We start from the raw sequence: 22,231 nt of genomic DNA on the forward strand, positions 1-22,231 counted from the left end.
TTGTTAAACAGTGTTCACCACATGCTGCCTGTATAGTATTTACACTATATCTTACACATTATGATGTGCTCTAAAAAAACATTGAGTGAGGCTACAGTAATAAGGAAAAATGTGTCAAATAGTTTGCTCATTCTTGAGAAATGTAGCAACACATTTAAAAGTCAAACTTTTACAAACTGGATCCCCATACTCACTATTCAGAAATCGATCTCTGGCTGGGTTAACATATTTCAATAGATTCACAGTCTGACCAAATCGTCAACAGCTGTTATTGATGTAGTGATCAAGCCAGTGTGGATTGGTTCATTTTCTATCAAATAAATTTGGAGTTCCCAAATTCTTTTTCTCTCCCTGAGGGAAAGAGGAGGGGGGTTTGAGATATCAACCCTCAACAGACAGCTGAAGCGACCCCAAAGGAGGAGGTGAAATGTTTGCTTTCCCTACGTGCTGTTTTTGGGCAGTTCGATCGTAAAACTTGCCACCTTGGCAGCAGCTGAGACAAGATTTTGTGCCTGACTGTTAAAATGACAAAACAAACACTAACCAGAAATTAGCTTTCTCCTGAAAAATAATAATAATCTTTATTTGTAGAGCACTTTTCAAAAACAAGTTACAAAGTGCTTTAACAAGTGTAAAGAATAATACAAAAAAACAAGAGCATGAAAACATTGAAAAGACTAAAATACAGATAAATACAAAATTAGTAAAATACAATAAAATAAAAGATAGGATAAAAGGATAAAATAGCCAAATTTAACTAGATACTAGTTATTATCATAGCTTGCGTTTATTAGCTCCCTGTTTTAATCAAATTCTCCCCACAAGAGAACCCAATTTACAATAAAGCTCAACATTCTTGTTGTTTGCCTCATGTTTGTTTAGCCATTGCTTATTTCTTTGTGTATTTAACCGCATTTATTTCACCTTAGTTATCTAATAAATTTCACCGTAATCACAGGAATTGTGTGAGTGTATTGTCTAACTCCAAGTCCCTGTCACATAGGACCTACTCCTTCAATATAAGATTGACTGATTCATTTAAGATAATTGAGAGATTATTAACTAACTGATCACTAGTGAATAATTGTATACTTTTTAAAACGCTACCCAGAGGTCCGGAGACTCTGGGCAAATTGAATCTCCAGTGGTACCCTTTTTGAGGAATTATGAATTAATATCTCTAAATATTACATTTATCTGACGCTTTTATCCAAAGCGACTTACAATTGCTATACATGCCAGAGGTCGCACGTCTCTGGAGCAACTAGGGGTTAAGTATCTTGCTCAGGGACACAATGGTGGATGGGTCAGAGTGGGGGATTGAACCGGGGTCTCGCACACTAAAGGCAGGGGTCGTATCCATTGCGCCATCACATTAATTGACATTATGTGGTCTGTGTTTGCTGTGAGTCTTAAGCCTGGCATCATTACCCAACACTGAGTATGTTAGGTCAAACAGAGTATTTGGACTGTTACCACTCAGATAAGACCTGATTCATATTTGTTCCCCCACTATTGTTTCCCACTCAGACCTGTAACCATAATGTCTTGTACAGTCAGATGAGGAGCGACCCAGAGCAGTCAACTGATCTCTACCTGGTACTGAGTTGGGTCAGTTGTTGTGGAGGGTCTTTGGTCCAATTCCACACAAATTCAACTGAAAGATCGGACAAGAATTCACCCAGGATGGTACAATTGACGCAAATACATAATATTGGTGTACAGGGAGAAGAGCAGAGGGGAAACAACGCAGCCTTGAGGGGAACCGGTGCTGATGGTCCAGGAGTCAGAGACAGGTTTTCCCAGCTTAACATGCTGCTTCCTGTGAAGAAGTCTGTGATTCACCTGCAGGTGGAATCAGGCACGTTCAGCTGAGAGAGCTTGTCCTGCAGCAGGTGTTGAAAGCAGAGCTGAAGTCCACAAACAGGATCCTGGCGTAGGTTCCTGGGGAGTCCAGGTGCTGGAGGATGTAGTGAAGGGCCATGTTTACTGCATCATCTACAGACCTGCTGGCTCTGTAGGCGACATGCAGGGGGTCCAGGAGTGGGTCTGTGATGGATTTAAGGTGGAACAACACAAGGCGTTCAAAATACTTCATTACCACAGAGGCACGGGCGACGGGTCTGTAGTCGTTTATTCCTGTGGTCCATGTTTTTTTGGAGACAGGGATGATGGTGGAGGCTTTGAAGCAGGCTGGCACATGGTATGTCTCCAATGAGGTGTTAAAAATGAACACCGGAGACAGTTGATCACAGTGCTTCTGGGTGGATGGGGAGACACTGACAGGCCCAGCTGCTTTGCGGGGTTTCTGCCACGTGAATAGCCTGTTGACTATGGCTATGGTTTTAATTTGACTTGAATATTTGTAACCCACAGAAGACAATCCACACATGTGTACAATGATGCATACATATTTCACTATACACAAATTTGTACATTTGTGATGGGTAAAATCATCAACATTTGTAACTTCCTTTTTACGCATTTGTGCAATTTTGTCCAATGTATACTGCGGAGATAAAATATATACACAATTGTCTTACTACCCAAAAAGTGTATTTTTACATTTGTGTTTCGTAAAATCATATCCACAAAAATACAGTGTGATTTGCAAATACACACAATTTAATCTGTTATTTACTCATTTGTGGATCCATTTATACACATTTTTTACACGTTTGTGGATCACTTCCTGTCCAGGTCACGTTGCATTTGTGACTTCCTTTTTACGCATTTGTGGAGTTTTGTCCACTCTGTCACGCCGAGATCTGTCAAAAGATATTTGTATGTTTAAGAGCAGTTTGCCAGCTACACCAGCAGGGGACGGTAGTGACATTGCCTCCCATGAGTTGACAGGATATTCTCTGTAGGAGACAACAAGCAAAAGGACTGTAGCCCGGTTTATGGTTTCAACTCGACCAGCTCGTGATTCAAGATCTAGTTCATCCTTGTCCTCTCCAGGTCTGCTGTGGAGTTTGCTAACTTTGTGTCACCTGTGGTGAGTTAGCTGTGTAACGTTTGCCCATGTTGTGTAACAAGCTCATCATTTAGTTCACTTCGAGAGATTATATGGTTTTCCCAATAATTGGTCATTCCACTACAACTGGAAGAAGCATATCAATCACTTATATTGCCTCCATTTACCAATGTTATCGACCACAATGTGTTAATCGACCACCACAAGTTTGGCAAGTAAACGCTCACTCATCTTTTCATAACGAACGTCAGTCTGACTTAACCTCTCGTAGGGCGTAGCTAAAGCAAGAAGTAAGCTAACGTTAGATGGCCGATGCTGAGCAAAACATGTTTACTAACCTCAGATTACTGACCTATTTTGTGTTCAGTGCTTCTTTATTTGGGTCTTTTATGAAGTTTTAAAGCCAAAGTTTATGATGAATGGCACAGCAGCTGCCAGTGTGACAGTTTAACTGGTGGCTAAATTAACTGGTGATAGTTCCAGATGTGTCACAAGCGTGGCTTCAGGATCCACTGACTGTAAACCAGGAAATACGTTCCGAAACATTTTTTTACCTACGTAATGTATCGTCACGTAGATATATGCTTCTGAATGTAGTTTGTAGGCTACATCGTTAGCTGCATGATGATTCACAGGGACCTCTCCCTCCTGCAGATTAGTTCAAAGCGAGGACTTTGAGCGTGATCGTGGAGATGACGCTGTTCAAAACACTGCAAAACGTCAATAAACCATCCAAATCTTCATGTTGTCTGTCTGTTTTGTGACTCTCAAAGCAGCAATAGAACTGGTTCAGCACATTTGCCAGGCGAGAGTCGTTGATGGAGTGGAGGACTTTGGATTTGTAGTTAGTGATCTGTCTGAACCCCCTCAATACAGAGGTGGCATTTGCAGAGAAGTGCTTCTTTAGCCTCTCTGCATACAGACGTTTAGCTTCTCGCACCTCCTTGCTAAACCTTTACTTTAATGACCTGCACCTGGCCCTGTCACCTCTTAAATGCCTCCTACCTTTTCCAACCTAAGCTGTTTGAGTTTGGCTGTAAACCTGGGTTTGTCATTGTCATAACTCACCCTGGTGCTTGTTAGTATACAGGTGTCCTCACAGAAGCTGATATAGGACGTCACAGCCTCTGTAAACTCATCCAGATTGTTGGTAGCAGTCCTAAAAACATTCCAGTCAGTGCAGTCCAAACACGCCTGAAGATCCTCCACAGCTTCACTGGTTCACTTTTGATGTCCTCACTACAGGTTTACACAAATTTAATTTCTGCTTGTATGCATGAATCAGATGGACCATGACGTGGTCAGAGTGTCCCTATGGAGCGCGTGTAACGGCGTGATAGGCACTGCTAACTGTGGTGTAACAGTGATCCAAAGTGTTCTCCTCTCTGGTTGGACACTTTATAAACTGTATTTGGGGAGCCTGAGGTTTTCTTTGTTAAAGTCACCAAGAAGGAGTCCGGGTTTGTCTGCTCCACACGCAGTATTTGGTCGGCCAGCATGCGCTGTGCCTCCTGCACGTTGGCTTGCGGTGGAATGTTAACAACGACCAGAGTGAATGAAGTAAACTCAATGGGGAAAGTAAAACAGTTTACAGTTAATGATAAAATATTCCAGTTCAGGAGAACAGTGTTGCTGAATCAATCTCACGTCTCAGCCATTGTTAAAATAAAAACAGGCACTTCCACATTTTTGTTTTGCCAGAGAGCTCTGTGTCCGCTCTGTAGAGTGGGAAGCCTTCCAGCTGCATCCTGAGTCCGTTATCAGTTGACAGTCTCCGTGAAGCACAGAACAGAAGATGACTAAAAGTCTCTGTTTTCCCCACCAGAAGCTGAAGATCGTCCAGTTTGTTGCACAGAGAGCGCACGGTGAAGACGTACAAGCAACCCGGCTCTTTTTCTTCACTGTCTGAACACCAGTGAGAAAGCCCTTCACCAAAATGTCCAATATTTCTACTGATGACGTGAGAAATGTAGGAACTAATGCTGCGTTCCAGGAAACTCAGAAATGGGAAATTCCCGACCTCCAACTGGAAAAACTATCCTGGAACGCCACTTGAAGTCGGATTTCCTACTGGTGAACTCGGAGAAAAAATATGTACCCCAAATTCACGAGTAGCAGCGGAATTACATCACAAAACAATGTCAGCGCCCATGGAAGCACTCATTGTAAATGGTAAACCATAAACTAAAAGGCAACAAAAAATATGTGAAAGAGCACCGAGAATAACAGCCAAAAACTGAATTAATTTCATGCAGCTGTCAGCATAAAGTTGCTCATTAATGTCACTTTTCCTGAACTGACCAATCACTGCCTGGATAGGGCGGGAATTAAAAAAAAGATTGACGCACTACAGAAAATTTTAACTTATTCTTCTGCCTGAATGATTATTATTATTATGGACAAGTTAGTAGCATTAATAAATAAGAGACTGACCACCCCTGTACACTGTCTTTCTTGCACAAGAACTTAGAGAATGAAAACAACCAACAAAAATAAAACTGCTGTTTTGTCCAACTGGAATAAATATTATACTAGTAGAAAGCAAACAAAATCTTTTGAGAGCATATTTATCGCACTGCAATCAAAGATTAAATTTGTAAATAAAAATAAACAGGCCTTTTTTGTGTCAAAAAAAGTTTTAATTGCTAATTTGTCCTTGATTGCAAGTTAAAATGTTTTCCTTGCGAGGCAGAAAGTTATGCAAGTTAAAAAGTTTTGCAAGTTTAAAGGCAGGGTAGGCAAGTTGCTTCTAAAACACTTTTTTTCATATTTGTTGAAACTGTCTTTATACACCAATGCACAGTATAAAAATTGTCTGTCTATAGTCCTCCCAGGGCTGCAGTAAACACAGCCACTCGTTCAATTCGGACCGAATGCAATGATTGGCTGGCTGACTGTCACTCTCCCTCGCTGCCATAGCTACCAGCCCTGCTGCTACAAGAGCTGCCCCCATGCGCGCACCCGGTCAGCTCGCTCAGACCTGACGAGCGAAGTGGTCAGACCGGTGGGTGATATCAATAGTGCTAGCAGACAGGGTTAACCTCCTTCGTGTTGCTGTGCATTACCACCACCACTCCACTAGATGGTACTGTAGCAAAAGAACTAGGGTCCTAGAACTGCGGTCCCAGGATTGCGAGGGTCCTGAAACTGCAGCCTCCGGTACTGCAGCTAAATACTATTGTAGCATACAGCTAACTGTTGCTACAAGTGCAGACTGGTCTAGGAGCCAGAGTAGAGACAATGAATTATATGTAGCTGTAGGTGAGCTGGAAAACAGCAGTGCGAGCTGTGTTTTCCGACGCTAACATTAGGTAAGACAATGTAAGTTTAGACTGCGCCGGTTTAGTTATTCACCATATAGGTTAATTGAGATGCCTAGAAGCAGAATCAGGAGATCTTATTAACCCCCGTCAACATGGGGTTCAGTCAGGTGTCCCTGCCCCAGCTGTGTTGCTAGATACAGCAAAATATTAAACAAAAAGTAATATGGTTGGTTTTGAAATGTGTTAATAATGTCAGAGAGGTGACTGTGATATATTTAATCATCTCCATAGCAGCGATATGACGCTACGAGTAAAGTCTGAACTGTCTTCATAATCAGTCAGGACACCTCTGGACACACCTTGTCGATTCCTGTGTATATACTTATTTTTAATGATGTTTAAAATGATCTATTTGTGATATAGGTTGTAGTTTTAGTAGTATTTAATAACAATAAACAAGTGTTATACCACATTTGGATGTTATTATTGGAGACATAAGTCATAAATGTAGTTGTTTGATTGTTTGTGCTGCAAGTGTAAAGAAAAGGCATTTATCATTTTCAGTGTTTTATTTAAAATATTATCCATAACAGGGAAAAATATACTTTGTATTTTCTCTACCCTCCTGGGAATAAAACTAACAATGTACAGGTATTTATCCACACAGTGGATGGAATTATTTGTGTAGCAGTTGGTGACACATCTTGATTACACCCTGCTAGGATTAAACCTCTGTATTGTCCTGGTGGATCAGGAGAACAGTTGCATATCTTCCAGAAACAGCACAACTCTGTGTGCTCCACACTGCCACACTACAAGCTGTCTATATGCTGCCTGACTGAACTGTCTGTTACTCTGTCCTGGGTCTGCAAGATCAGCCATGTGTGGTGCATGGAAACACAGTAGTCTGGATGTGTCCACAGTCCTCAGATTCTGGCCTGTAAAGGAATATATAGTTAGAACTCCAAATGGGAAAGATCTGTGTAATAGGAAAGAACATTCATCAACATCATCAGATATTTTTATGGAACAGGGCTTTGTTGTTCTCCAACAGGACTTCTGTGTCCACATTACACACCAGGTCAATGTACATGACACAGATGAGCCGATGGCTGAAGCAAAGCTGTAGTTATTGTAATCAGTAAACAATAATGAAAAAGTATTAACAATAGTAATGGATTACATTTATATGGCACTTTCTTTTTGACACCCAAAGGACTTACGGATAAACACCAGAGAAACTTTGAGACAAGTACACTGGGAGACATTAGACTAATATTAAGAAGCTGGAAGTGGAAGCTCTAACATGCAAAACAACATACATGTTATGATTCTAACACGAAATTCACGTTCATGTAGTGTAACTGATGGAAACGAGAAAATGTGTATCAGCCCATTTTTAGCTTTGCCCGATGTTACCGCAGCTGTCGGCACAGCTACCTGTTGCTAACAGTTAGCTAGCCAACTCTTTACTGAATCAAAGTCAGTCTTTTTAAACTTATCCAATATGAGCTTGATAGTGAGTACTAACAACCGAGTTAGTTGTTAGTACTCAAAGTTAAATGTTTTCTTACCCGTGATGTGAGCCGCTGCATCGCGCTGCCCTCCGCTGCCCTTCGCTCGTCACACTGTGCTCGTCCTCCGGCAGAGTCGGCAACGCGCCGTTCACGTGTTTTGGGGGCGTGGCTTTGAAAGGAGTCCAGATGGTAGGGGTGGGAGTTTCTTGCTAGTTTCTCAAACTTACCTATGCTGCCTTTAAATAGTTTTGCGAGTCAAAAAAGGTCTAAATATATTACTATTGGTGGTTTGACTGACCACTCATGGTTTGCATCGAACACATGGCCACGCACACAATCCCCTAGCTCCGAGGGCTCCGTCCACTTTCTGGAGACGGAGCTGTAGCGTGTACAGGCTAGATGGAGGTAAGTTGACGTTGTGTCGCTCATTTCAATAGAAATGCTTTTTAAATGTAGTATGGCATGATTTAATGATTATTTACTGATGGCAAGGTCACGGAGTCTATCGCTGTCTCCTTATTTAGAATGACATGTATAAAGTTAGCCGTCTTGGCCTGAAGCTTGACTGGCAGTGCATTTGTGCACTCGGACATGACGAGCTAGGCTAAGGTTAGCTACTCATGTTTAAAACACATTGTACATGATATCCAGCTCAACTATTTTTTCTGCCCTAGTAAGGTTAGTTCATTAACAGCAAATTAGCCAGCATTAAGCAATGCCAAGCTGTGCTAACGATGCTAACATAATGTGAGTGTATGCTAGCTGTAGTTTTTAAACCAGCATGCACGGAAGTCAAGACGTAATACAGAAATGTTATAATTTAGAGTGATAATACTTTTGACAAGTAATTGACTTTACTTTGCAAGGTACTATAACAGGGTGGTCAGGGAGAGGAAGGATTTGCGGACACTATCGAATCAGTGGCTGTACCTTATGAAGACTGGTATCTGGGCTGTAGGGAGAGTTATGTAAAGCTGTGTGTGTCAGGTGCTTCTCATTTTGTGTCTACGCTCTCCGGCTGCACGTATTTCTAACCTGTCGTCTGTCTCTCATGTAGGATGTGTGACTGCCCCTTCTTAGTCTACTTCTACCTGATATGGAGCGCCTGGGCCCAGTGCGCTACAGGATATAAAAGTCCCACCTTCCATTGTGGCTGGCTCTCTCCCTGACAGCACCTGCACCTTACTGCTTTGCTGAACCATTGTTTTTATTTTTACTCCACACCTAATCCCACAGTATATGAACACTACTTATTTACCACTGTTACTATCCAGGCTTCATTATCATAATTACTGTTACAACTTTTACACATTTTCATTTAAGTGTCTTAACTGTACATTCTTTCAAGTCATAAAAAACAAAAAATTTAATCTTTTTACTGCTGTTTTCATGAATGCAGGATAGGGTTTTAATTTGATTGATGGTTTCTTGTGTAGTGTAATCATTTGTGAAATAAAATCAGGCAAGATCTAATCATCAGTTCCATCCATCATCAACCGCTTATCCTGCAAACAGGGTCGCAGGACTAATCATCAGTTCCCTATGTTAATTTGAAACATAATAGTGATCTAAGCCTTTCACAAAATATGATGGTTAATAGTGGTAAAGGAAAATAATGAGATGGTATTTATAGGTTAACATGTTGAAAGCAAAAAATGGAAAGCAAGAGACCAGTGTGAAATCCACCTAGAAGTTATACTCAAAGAAATATTTGCACATTTGAATAGTTTTGAAGCTCCCTAGGAGGTGTCATTTATTGCGACCTCTGAGAAGTCTTGTAGATATTGCACAGGTATTGTGAGGCTTTACCTGTTTAGTGAGGCAAACGGAAAAAAAACAAATCAGCTGATAGAAAGTACCTATTAAGGAGGGTTTTTAATCATGGCATCATTTAAGCTACAAACAAATACAGCCATAACACTGTTCACTGATTAGCACCAGCCTTCCACCAACACTTTGCGTCACAGACTGCACTTCTTCACAGGGAGGAGAAAAGAAGGGGAGAAGCCAACCAGACCAAGAGTCATCCGGCAGGTTGAAGATGCTTCCTAAGCTCTCTGCAGCTCTCTGGCCACCATAGCTGTCACCAATGATCCACACTGCAACTATGGGAGGAAAATAAATCCATCCATCATCAACCGCTTATCCTGTGTACAGGGTCGCGGAGCCAATCCCAGCTGGCATCGGGCTAAAGGCAGGGTACATGCTGGACAGGTCACCAGTCCATCGCAGGGCCACACATAGACAGACACCCACTCACACCTAAGGACATTTTATGGTCACCAATTAACCTAGTCCGCATGTCTTTGGATGGTGGGAGGAAGCCGGAGCACCCGGAGAGAACCCACGCAAACACGGGGAGAACATGTAAACTTGCAAAATTTATTAACTTGCAAAACTTTCTGACTTGCAAGGAAAACTTTTTAACTTGCAATCAATAAGGACAAATTAGCAATTAAAATTTTGGGACACAAAAGAAGGCCTGTTTATTTTTAATTTACAAACTTATTTTTTGATTGCAGTGTGACAAATATGCTCTCAAAATTAATTCATTAACCCTAGTCAAACCTTAACCAGAGCGGTGTAATAATAGAAAACTGTATTATTTGTGAAACAACTGAATTGTTGATTCTCAACTTATTAGCTGTTGAATTGTTACAAATAGCCTAAACTATCTGTAGGTAGACAATCCAAAAAAATGTTTGTAATCTATGAATATTAATAATATTTTTTATTTAATGTTATAGGCTATAATATTATATTAAATTAATTTACTAACATATCATTTTAAACTACTTACTTACATGACAAAAGTCAGTAACACAGTAACAATTCAAAATAACTCACTATTTACTTAACATACGACTTGAACACTGTTCTCCTGTTTCAGGGTCCTGGGTTTGACCCATTAGTTCGCTCCACCTTCTAATGACTTGCTATTTATGATATGTCATCCTGCTTCCTCCTTTGCTACTGTTGTTCCACCACCAGAGGTTGCTGCCACAATAAATGAAAATAGGGGTAGTAATAACGTCCTACCAGAAATTACCAATTTGGTTGTTTTTTCCCTTTTTGTCTGACTTCAGATGCTCAGTTGTGTTTTGAACTAAATACTAATATTTTTATGCTAACATGCAAGGTCAACACATTAACTCGCAAGTTAGCATTTTAACATTTATACATATCGACATAGTAAAGGTGTACTATACTGCAGTGGTAGTTTTTGAAGTTCTGAGTTGTTTGTGATGCTGTAGGAAGCCATTGTAACTGCTGTCAATCCAAACTCACTATAGCTGCCGCTGTCTATGAAGGAGGAAGATTCAAAATGTTTTTGAGGTGCCCTGATTGAGAATGCTTACCCTCACTGCTGCTGCCAACCGGATCTAAAAACAGAAAAGACACAACACCAATAATAGAAGTAAAAATTTGTATCTCATTTTAAAGGATATATTCACATATTTTCAAATCTGTCTTTCATATAGTCAGGTGCAATCCTGCTGTTTATACTGGCCATTAAAAGATCCCTTCTTAATGTGCTTCCAATGGAGCAGTTGCAGACAAAATTCACATTATTTGTTCTGTGGGAAAATGTATTTCAGATTATCTAAGGCGAATATAAAAGTTATAATGTTTTTAGTATGCTAATCCTTTGTTGTGTTACTATTCCTCCACAGCACTTAGCTCAGAAACACAGTTTAGGGAAATACACCGCTCAAAAAATTAAGGAAACACTTCATCATCACAGTGCAACATCAAGTCAATTTAACTTTTGGGATATCAATCTGTCCAGATAGAAAGCATAAGCAATTGTGAGTCAGTGTCACTTGTTTAGGTGCAAAATGAAGCGACAACAGGTGAACTTGAGAGGCAGCAGCAAGACAACCCTCAAAAAGGGGATTGTACAGGTGGTGGCCATAGACAATTACGTCTCCTTATCCTTTCTGATCAATTATTCTCTTGTTCTCTAGTTTTGCATTTTGCTAGTATCCTTGTCACCACTGGTAGCATGAGGCAGTACCTGCAGTCAATTAAGCCAGTGCCCTACAAAATGACCTCCAGCAGGCTACTTCCATTGGCTTTTCTTTTGCCTGTTCTCTTCACAGATGAAAGCAGGTTCATACTGAGCACATGTGACAGACGTGAAAGAATCTGGAGATGGCGTGGAGAATGTTATGCTGCCTGCAACATCATCCAGCATGACCAGTGCGGCGGAGGGTCAATGATGGTCTGGCATGGCACATCCTTGGAGGGTCGCACAGGCAGGTAGTCATAGTGTGCAGGCAGTTCCTAGATGACGAAGGTATTGATGCCATTGACAGGCCCTCACTTTCCCCACACACCTGAATCCAATTGTCGTGAGTGCATACAGCTACATGTAGGCCATTAAAACTAACGAGTCACATTATGATTTGCTGTGATGAAAGTCATGCCAGTCGGATCAACATGTGATTTAATTTTTAAGTGTGATTTTTGGTGATTTTTGTCATTTTGTTCACAACAAATTATACAATGTTTTGTTCATCGAGATCTGATGTGTGACGTAAGTGTTCCCTTTGTTTGAGCAGTGTACCCAAACAGAATCTTGTACTATAGGACAATAACTTTGGAAAATATTAACTTGTTTTGATTAAGTTGGGCAGCTAACTGAGAAAATCGTGTACAGAGCACCTAGCACTCAACTCTCTGACTATCTTCCAGGTAGTGACAGAACTTCACTAATAAAAGTAAAAATTGTGTACCTACTTTGGTGGAGAAAGACGTCTATCAGATGCAGTTGACTCTGTTTCTTTCACAATGCAAGGTGCTGTCTCAGTGAATACAGTTAGAAGTGAGTTACATTTTTGTAGAGGACAGGCTGACACGGACAAATCCACATGCCCTTATTTGAACATGTCTCTAAGTATTTGACACACAGCCCTTTGGAGGTCTTTGATTGGCTGATACTATACTTAAGGAAGGGCAGTTTTTTCTGTAAAGTAATTTGGTCTAAACAAAACTTAGGAAACCCCACACTTTGCATTTAAGAATCATACTTGTACTTTTCTAAATTTTGTTTTAACTTGATATGTTTTGCTAAGATTGTTTTTGCCATCTTTCATGGGGATTATTATGGAGAGTTATCAGTATTTCTCAAAATGGGGGATTTTTCCTTTAAGTGAGAGACAACACAAATGTGTTTCACAATATTTTATGCATGGAAGTGTTCGTAGAATCAATACAGGTTTAGCTAAGGGGACAACAAACCACCAAAACACACTAACAGATCCACACCTACCATCATATCCCTTGTTATTTGGAGTTGCGTTTGTTTCCACCTGATGAATGTAAGTTCAGTGTTCACTCTTATTTTAGCTCTTTGTTGGTCTCTAGCATATGCGGAGAACAAATATCTGACTCTTTCTTCGAGAGCTAGTGTCTAACTGTGTGTGTCTGCTGTTTGGTGCTGGGCAGGTAGAGGACAGCGGGTTTATCAGAGCTGTTGTCTGCTGCTGCTGGAAGCAAGGATAATGAGAGCGCTGAGACTGAACCAGACATGAAATACACCATCAAACCAAAATAATGAGAGAAAAGAGACTAAAAACTCAGTTGCTTTTTCTTCTGTTGTTGAAAGGCCTTTTGAGACTTTGTGCTTTGTTTCTGATGAACTGTCTTGTGCTTTGGACAGTATTGCCAAATCGGCCCCTTCATCCTGACTTGCAGATTGAAGATAATACAGCAGAAATACAGAAGGAAATACAGAGTCATGTTACTGCCTCCTGCACTTGTGCTGTGAGGTAACTCTGACAGCAGGAGCTGGCTGCACCAGCTGTTGTTAAGACTAGTTATAGTGTAACTGTTTACTAAGTTGAGATAAAAAGTAAAACAGGTTGCACTCCACAAACAACTTCTTGTGTAGGATGAGTTCTTACTAAATATTTAAAGAGATAGTCCATTTTTGAAGTGGGCCTGTATTGAGGAACTTATCCACCCCTGTCATGTCATGTTTTACCTGCAGTATATCAGAATCAGAAATACTTTATTGATCCACGAGGGGAAATTCTGTGTCACAGTTGCACACATTGCACATCAAGGCAAAAGGAATATGAATAAAGATATAAAGTCGGTATATAAAGAAGTATAGAAATATCAGAGGAAAAATATCAAATACAAGGAATATAAAGGAGTGTGGATTTGTACAATATTTACATAAAAATAATTGTTATGGTGAACAGTAATAATGAATAAACTTTTGCAGCAGAGAGTGTTACACATTAAGTATTTAAACAGGTACTATTGCACTTTGAGCAGCACGTCATGGAGTGGGGTGGAAGACATTGTCCAAGATGACAAGTAGTTTGGGTAGCATCCTCCTGTCTGACAGCTCCACCCCCATAACGTCACTGGCTTTGCGGATCAGTTTGTTGAGCCTGTTAGCATCTGCTACCCTCAACCTGCTGCTCCAGCATGCACCAGCAAACAGGATAGCTCTGGCCATCACAGACTCATAAAAGATCCTCAGCATCGTCCTGCAGATGTTGAAGGACCTCAGCCTCCTCAAAGAATAGAGACAGCTTTGGTCCTTCCTGCAGAGGGCTTGAGTGTTCTTGGCCCAGTCCAGTTTATTGTCAGTGGGCACTCCCAGGTATTTGCAATCCTCCACAATGTCAACACTGATCCCCTGGATGGAAACAGGGCCCACTGGTGCCTTGCCTATCCTTCGATCCACAACAAGCTCCTTAGTCTTTGTCACGTTGAGCTGCAGATGGTTGAAAGCACTGGAGAAGTCAAAGATAATGACCCTCACAGTGCTAGAAGGCTTGTCCAGGTGGGCGTGCAGTTGAGCAGGAAGATGATGACGTCCTAAACTCGCAGTTGGGGCTGGTAGGCGAGCTGGAGTGGGTCCAGGAGAGGTCTGACCATGGGTCGCAGCTGTTTCAGAACCAGTCCCTCCAAGGTCTTCATAATGTGTGTCAGTGCCACAGGTCTGTAGTCATTGGAGCAACTGGGACGTGGCATCTTTGGCACAGGAACAAGGCAGGATGTCTTCCACAGCACAGGGACCTTTTTGTGGAAGACATCTTGCTTTGTTCCTGTGCTAAGTATATGGTGGTCAGCGTGACCCCAGAAAAGTTGTTTCAGTGTGGAATCTAAGCAATGGACTGCTGTGGACAGGGTCAGTTACCTCTGTTGCAGTTTTGTGTTTTGGTGTGATATGTGTATTTGGGAAATGATTTGTAGGAGCATAGAGTACAATAATACAAGTATTGTAAATACTGAGGATATTTAAGTTAATTTCTTTATTTCAGGTTAAAATGTAAAAATCTGAACATATTCTTGTACAAAATGTAAAAAAAAAAAAATCCTTGGATAGATGCAGAATGTACATACATTAGAATGTGATTGTGAGCATATTGAAATGCTGACATTTGCATTAAGGTCAAAGCACTGTGGTCTCAATTACAGCCTCACATAGCTGCTAGCATGGCTTTAGACTTGTACCCTTTTCCTCCTTTGCGTCTGCTCATTCCTGTCACGATCCTGTCCTGAGCTTTTTTTTTATTATTATTTTGGCCATTCCTTCTCTGTGTTTTGATTTTGGTTCCTCTGTGTCTGGGTTTCAGTCCTGTTTTTGTGTCTTGTTGGGGAGTCTGGGTTTTTGTTCCATGTCTTTGTTCCTAGTCCTGTGCCTTAGTTCATGTCGTAGTATTTGCTTCTAGTTCTTTCTCTGCATCATTTTGGTTAGTCTGCTCGGTACTCTGTGTTCTAGTTCTGTGTTCTTGTTTAGGTTTTGTCTGTTATGATCCCTGTGTTATAGTTGGTCAGTGTTTGTCTGTTCACATGGGTTTCTGTTATTGTCTGAAGTTAGATTCTTGTCTGTTATTTTGTTACATGTGTTCTGTCCTGTCTGTTTTCCCTGTTGGTGTTAGTTTTGTTGTGATCTGTCCGTTTGTGTCTGAGTCTGTCTAGTTAGTTTGTTGTTTCTGATCTGTTACATCTTGTGATATAACCTGTGTTGTGTCTGTTACCCCAGTAATTCCTCTGCATGTCTGTCTCTGTTTTCCCCTGCTCTCTCTCTGCCTGCCTGTGTCTTGTTAGCCTCATGTCTGTCACCTGTGTTGCTCCCGGCCCTGCTCGTTAGTCCCTGTGTGTATATATACCTGGTGTTTCTGTTTAGTGCTTGTCCAGTCATTGTGGTGTTTTGTAGTGTGATACGCTCTGTCATGTGTAGCTCTGTGCTTGTCTTGTCTCTGCCCTGTCTGTCTTGGATCTGTACCCGTTTGGTATTGATGGGCAAAGCGAGGCTTTATGAAACATTGAAACGTTTGAAGCAATTGTGCCGAAATTGTGTCGAGGCTTCAAAACACTTCGACACCCGTCTCCACGGTGACACCTACTGATATCGATTGATATCAACGCATCTTAGTAGGGGTTTCATTGAAACAACGACTGACCAGCATTTACAATTCCAAACGTCTCATCAATACATGAGCAACACGATTTTGGAGAAATCACCATGCAACAAACAAACAAATGCTTTCAGATTGTCTGAGACAGCAGATGGGGATTGCAATTAAATCTGTTTAATAAAACACATCTGTGTGTTGTTTAATAAGTAATCACTGATTTAGCGGAGGCTTTTCTCAAAGCAAATCACAATTGCTGTGTCAGAGGGTGCACTTTGGAGCAACTAGAGGTTAAATGTCTTACTCAGTGACACACGTATCACAGTAGGAATCGAACCCACATCTCTCACACTAAAGGCATATGTCTTAACCACTACCCTATTCATTTTCACAATCAGAACACTTTATTGATCTACGAGGGTGAATGCTTTGTTACAGATACTCGCAAGGCCTAAACGGAATAGAAATAAAGTTGAAGTTAGTGAATAGAGAATATAATAAAGTATACAAATCTAAGAATATAGTAATAAATGTGGATATCTACAGTATTACACAGTAGCTTATTAACAGGTGTAATGATAATTAGCAGGAAAGATATAGGCCCTAGTGAAATAATAATTAATAATGAGTGCTGCAGTGATGAGGTGTAATGGATTAAAAAAGATTGATAAATGAAAAAATGTCTCACATTTGTTATATGTCAAGAATTGTATTCAGAAATATTCAGCTGTGGCTGAGTCGTGTTTTTTTCATAATCGCAGGTTCCAGCAGGTGTCCCACCTGTCAAAACAGGGGTGAAACGCACCGAAGCCTCATTCATTGCGGTCACGTGACATTGACGTTTTGAACCACGCTTTGGAGCAGTGTTTCGAAACGTCTGTGCTTCGGGATCTCGACACAGCGTCGACACGTCAGTGTCGAGCGTCACATTCCCACCGTTTGGTCATCTGTTTAATCCACTCTGTCAGTAAGTATGCTCGCCTTTTGTTTTGCCACAATAAACCCTTCTGAACTGTACCTGCTCCGCTCTGCGTCCTGCATTTGGGTCCATCAATCTGCCTCACCACACAAACCCTGACAATTCCTCTCCCTTTTCCTCCTCTGTGCCTGTCCTCTTTTGTGTCAGTACCCCTGCCTTCATTTCTAATAATTTCAAAGCTTTCACCTGGATTAGAACCATCATTTCCATTACCATTATCAGTGCCACTTAGAGAGGTGGACACACCTTCACCTGTAGTAAAATAATTTCTTTCGCTGTCATCAGTTTGTGAGGAGGAAACATCGTCACCTGTAGGATCAGGGCTTCTTTTTCTTCTGCCACCCCTTCCTCTGCCCATGCCCCCTTCTCTTCCACTGCCACCCTGACCTCGACCTGTGTCGTCATCTATTGCCCAAATAGAAACATATTTGTGAGGAGGAACCACCTCTGCCATTTTGAGGCCTTATAGAATAAGAGAATGGCCAGCTTTGGCTGCGACCAGGCTTTGTGTCATCTGAAACACAATAGTGCGCAACTTTATCTGACTTTTTTATCCAAAGTGACTTACAATTGGTATACATGTCAGAGGTCACACACCTTAACAATGAGGGTTAAGTGTCTTGCTCGGGGACACAATGGTGGGTGGGTCACAGTGGCGAATTGAACCCTGGGTCTCTCACATCAAAGACAGGCGTGTTATCCATTGCGCCGTCACCACCCCAACTTGATTATCACCAGAGCAGCTGCTTCACTGCATTCGATGATTGTTGAAGGGCTCCACTACGGTGTTCGTCAGTATTGATCAAACCAGTGTGGGGTGTGAATATTGTAGAAAACACAACAGCATAATTATCCCATTGACGGATGCGATTTATCCTTTGGAGAATGTTCTCACAATGTGTGTCGCTTGAAAATTTTCCAAACAACAAATCAGGATCATTAGCATTATTAATGTTGAATGGGTGGTCCAAGTGGTTTACAACGCGTGACTCCGCATGATCAGCTTCTCTATTGGCACGTTTCAGAGCTTTGGCTGCGACCACCCTGGTGGTCTTATTCTTCACATCTTCGCCTGGATCACTTTTAAAGACTCGCTGAAGGAGATCTTTCATTTTTTGTTTCTGGTTGTCGGGATCCTTACAGCCAGGCTGAACATACCTGTTGATTCATACTTGTCAATCAAAAAACAAAGGCATGGATAAATTGATGAACTTTCTTTGTGGGAACTCTGGTCTGAGTTGTTGAAAACAAAAGACAATTGACTCTTGCTGATTGAATATTATAATCAAAAATAGCTTACATATTTCTGGCAACGTGTGCTATCACTCAACCAAGATGGCAGGCAGGATTGTTTATTCTCTTGGGAATCTCTTGGGCAGGATCTCTTAATAATTAATTTCTTTCAAATTGGTTACCTCTTTTGTGTCATTGTTCAACACTTAAACTAGGCCTAGTATAAATAAATCGAAAGGTCCGCATAGGGAGTTAGTCGGGGGTGGTTGAATGGGTCAAATACAGGACTTTCACCCAGTAGACTGGTGTTCATAGCCAATGGATCTTAACCAAACGTCCACATGTGACAAGTTGGAAGGAAGAACTTGTTGAAATTACAGCTCTAGCCACATTTCTGCAAGGTCTATCTGTACCTTATTGCATCATCCCCCCACACTGCGGCTTCTAGTGATGGTCTGAACACGTCCTTATGAAGCAAAATTCTTTCAGTAAATGATTAAGAAGTCAACTCACTCTCTCAAGATGCCATTTACAATTGTTGCAAGCCTGTTCTGGTCCACAGCAACCAAACTGTTTTCAGTGGACAGGAAGAAGGCCAGAGTTACAGTCATCCAGCACAGGCCAGCCATCTGCACACATATCAGAGTGTTGAAAACAGGGGAAATAATACATTTAATGTATATGACAGTGTCAAAATGTAAATACAAATAGGCCTATTTAATCTGCTGCAGGTGCTGCCATTTCACTGACAGTGTTCTATGGTATTAAACACAGGGTATGTCAGCACTTTCCATAATCTTCACATTTATTATTATGCAATATATTAAAATGTACAAAAGAGACACCTTGAAGTTGTTGCTCAGTGTTTGATGTTTAGTAGGACTACTGAAAATCTGGGATATTTAACATTATATATTTTTTATTTTATTTTATTAAGTGTTGAGAAATTAGGTAGCAGTTTTTAAGGCCAACATTTACTAACCTTTGTGTTTACTTACTGTATGTACTGAAGTGCATTTGAATGCAGTTGTGATTGCTTAGCTTACAGAAAAGTGAACATAGTACTACATAGTCAACCCAGAGTCACAATGTCAAACTGTATCCAAACCACAGAAACCACAGCATAATCTATTTCTTCATCGTAGATATTAAAGTTCACTTTGCTGTCTGTTACTCTCTCATAAGTTGTGGCTCAGACTAATTCAGGCACACAAATTCTGAGCAGGTTATGAGTATGAAGTGTGTTTACACTGAACAAATGACTAGAAAACATTTGCACTATTCCTTGCAAGTAGTGTACAAACAAGTCAATACTGTACTAACTAACAGGAAACGTGTCAATTGATACATTTCAGTTAAACTGCGACTTTTGAATTTCCCAAGTAGATATCAGAGAACATACCTCCTGTTGTTGTTTGTTAATTTTCATTTGTTGTTTTTTTGTAGATATGAGTGGAGCCTCCAGTTCCTTTACATAATAGTGTCAATCAAGAGAACATGCAAAAACGCTTCGACTATACTTGAGTCACTTTTAGTGTGAACCTAATGTGGTTGGGCACATATAGAATAAAGTAAAGCTCTCCAGATGACGGGTCAGCTACGACCACTCTCGGCTTCTATAGGGCATAATGCTTCATTAACTTTTTTTGGGAAAACTCAATTAAAGGCCTACTAATTGCATTAGTTGAGAGAGCTTCCTCTTTAGAATCAAGCTAAATACAGCCAAGTGAAAATATTTTACCTTCTTTGTTGGAGACAGCTGTCTGATGGATGCTGTCCACTTCTTCTGTTTTCTTCTCAGTGTTAGAAGTGAAGGTGCTGCTGCGGTGACTACAGTCAGAAGGAAGGGCGTTTTCATAGAGAGCAGTCAAACGCTTAGAGTCATGCCATGCCCTTTTTTGAATATATTTTTCACAACACTGCAGTAGATTCTTTCTTGTCTGTGTCTTTGAAATGTGTCTCAGATTTTACATCATCACCAAAGGAAATCCAATTAGCACTAAATTATATTCACATTTTAATGTATTTAACAAATGTGGTGTGGCTCTGCAATATCCTGGGCCAAGCAGTAATCATATATCACTAAATAATTTAATGCATTAATATCTAAAAATATATATATATATATATACATTTAAGGAGACAATTATTTTGTATAAGATGCTTTTGTTGTCATATGCTCAAGAAGAGTACAGAGGAATAGAAATTACTGATCAAACATGTCACTCCAGTTTGCCCTTTTGATCATGATGTAACATCTCATAAACTCTAGTTGACCCAGCTTCATTCATAAAATGGTGGGTTTTCAGTTTTGTTGCTTACGTGTAATCATGCATATCTTCCACCACTGGGTTACGGACTTGTTGTGGCTAACATGTTGCTGGACATGCACACAGTTTCCTACTTACACAACCAGCAGACATGAAGAAACATTGACCTTTATTAAGAGTTGTGTTTTTGTCATCTTAATGAATTCAAAATATTCACTCTTTTTTCTGCGGTTTGGTCTCCACCAACTCTGAGAAAAATATCCTGCTCTTTAGCTGCTAAATGCTCCACTATGTTCACCAGCTAGTCTCTCACTGTGTCTGTCTGCTGTCTGATGCTGAGCACATGGTGTACAGTATCTTTATCAGAGCTTGTTGGATGAAAACAGCTGGAAACAAGGACAATGAGATGCTGAGACTGAACCAGACAAGAAATGTGGTGAAAACCAACACTATGAGCTAAAAGAGGCTAAACAACGGTGCAGGTTATAACTCAGCAGGTTTAAGAAAATAAACAAAATAAGGCAACAAACAGTAATATCATCCATCCATCGTCAACCGCTTATCCTGCGTACAGGGTTGCGGGGGACTGGAGCCAATCCCAGCTGACATTGGCCAAAAGGCAGGGTCCACCCTTGACAGGTCGCCAGTCCATCGCAGAGCCACACATGGACAAACAACCACTCACACCCAAGGACAATTTTTAGAGACACCAGTTAACCTTGCCTGCATGTCTGTGGATGGTGGGAGGAAGCCGGAGCACCCGGAGAGAACCCACACGGACAACATGCAAAATCCCCACAGAAAGGCCTGGAACGACCAAGGTTCAAACCCACGACTTTCTTGCTGTGAGGTGACAGTGCTAACCACTGCACCACCGTGACGCCCCAGTAATATCAAATGAAATGTATGCTGTATGTTTTGTGTTCTTTCTTGTCATTCAGAGTAACTTTATTTTTTTAAATACACATTGTGTACTGTTGCTTAATCCTCAGAACAGTCCTTCGCTTTGTTTATGAAGGAAATGTTTTGTGTTTCTCACAGTAAAACCAACTGTTCACTCTGACTTGCAGATTGAGGATGGAGATAAAGAAGCTTACTCCCTTCTACACTTCTGCTGTGAGGTAAAAAAAGAGGAAGAGCCGGGGAACATAGTGAACGGCACGAACATTTCACAGTTTTACATATTGTAATTTACAGTGCAAAAATGTGGACAGTGTACAGTCTCTCACATGAGGAGAGAAAATAGAAGAAATGGACAGAAAGTGTACAAACAAAAACAAACAAAACAAAGTTTGAAGAATATGTCTCAGCTCTGACCTGTTTCCTGTCCGGCCTTATGAAATTCTCTGCAGTGTCACATGCTGCACTCTGCTGGAACTCAACCCTGAGCTCATTCATGTCATTAACCCTGATGTAAAAGGCCCTGACTTTAGGAAACTCAGAGTTATGGTTCTTAAAAGTGGAGTAACAAAAGTTCAGTTTACGTTCACTGTTTTTACCAGAGCACATTGATTTGTCATTGAGGCTTAATTAAGATGTTGGATGAATTTTCTTCTTCCTCAAACATTTGCAGTTCCGGTTTTTACAAGAATTTCAATTTGCATTGTT

At 40.8% G+C, this 22,231-nt stretch overlaps 2 long non-coding RNA genes across 2 annotated transcripts; both read right to left on the reverse strand.

The window, feature by feature from the left end:
- Window positions 1-9,613: 9,613 nt before the first annotated feature.
- LOC119899884 lies at window positions 9,614-12,630 on the reverse strand. The gene is made up of 3 exons (XR_005443935.1): window positions 12,501-12,630; window positions 11,117-11,140; window positions 9,614-9,862 (listed from the first exon to the last, which is right to left on the reverse strand). It is a non-coding gene; the product is annotated as an uncharacterized LOC119899884 (long non-coding RNA).
- A 2,959-nt stretch (window positions 12,631-15,589) lies between these two features.
- LOC119915445 lies at window positions 15,590-20,178 on the reverse strand. Its single transcript, XR_005446947.1, has 3 exons — window positions 20,095-20,178; window positions 18,867-18,982; window positions 15,590-18,278 (listed from the first exon to the last, which is right to left on the reverse strand). It is a non-coding gene; the product is annotated as an uncharacterized LOC119915445 (long non-coding RNA).
- Window positions 20,179-22,231: the final 2,053 nt, after the last annotated feature.

The sequence above is a fragment of the Micropterus salmoides genome, unplaced genomic scaffold (genome assembly GCF_014851395.1).
Source record: "Micropterus salmoides isolate LMB-PRFRI ecotype aquatic unplaced genomic scaffold, ASM1485139v1 Ms_hic_scaffold_1, whole genome shotgun sequence".
Lineage (NCBI taxonomy): Eukaryota > Metazoa > Chordata > Actinopteri > Centrarchiformes > Centrarchidae > Micropterus > Micropterus salmoides.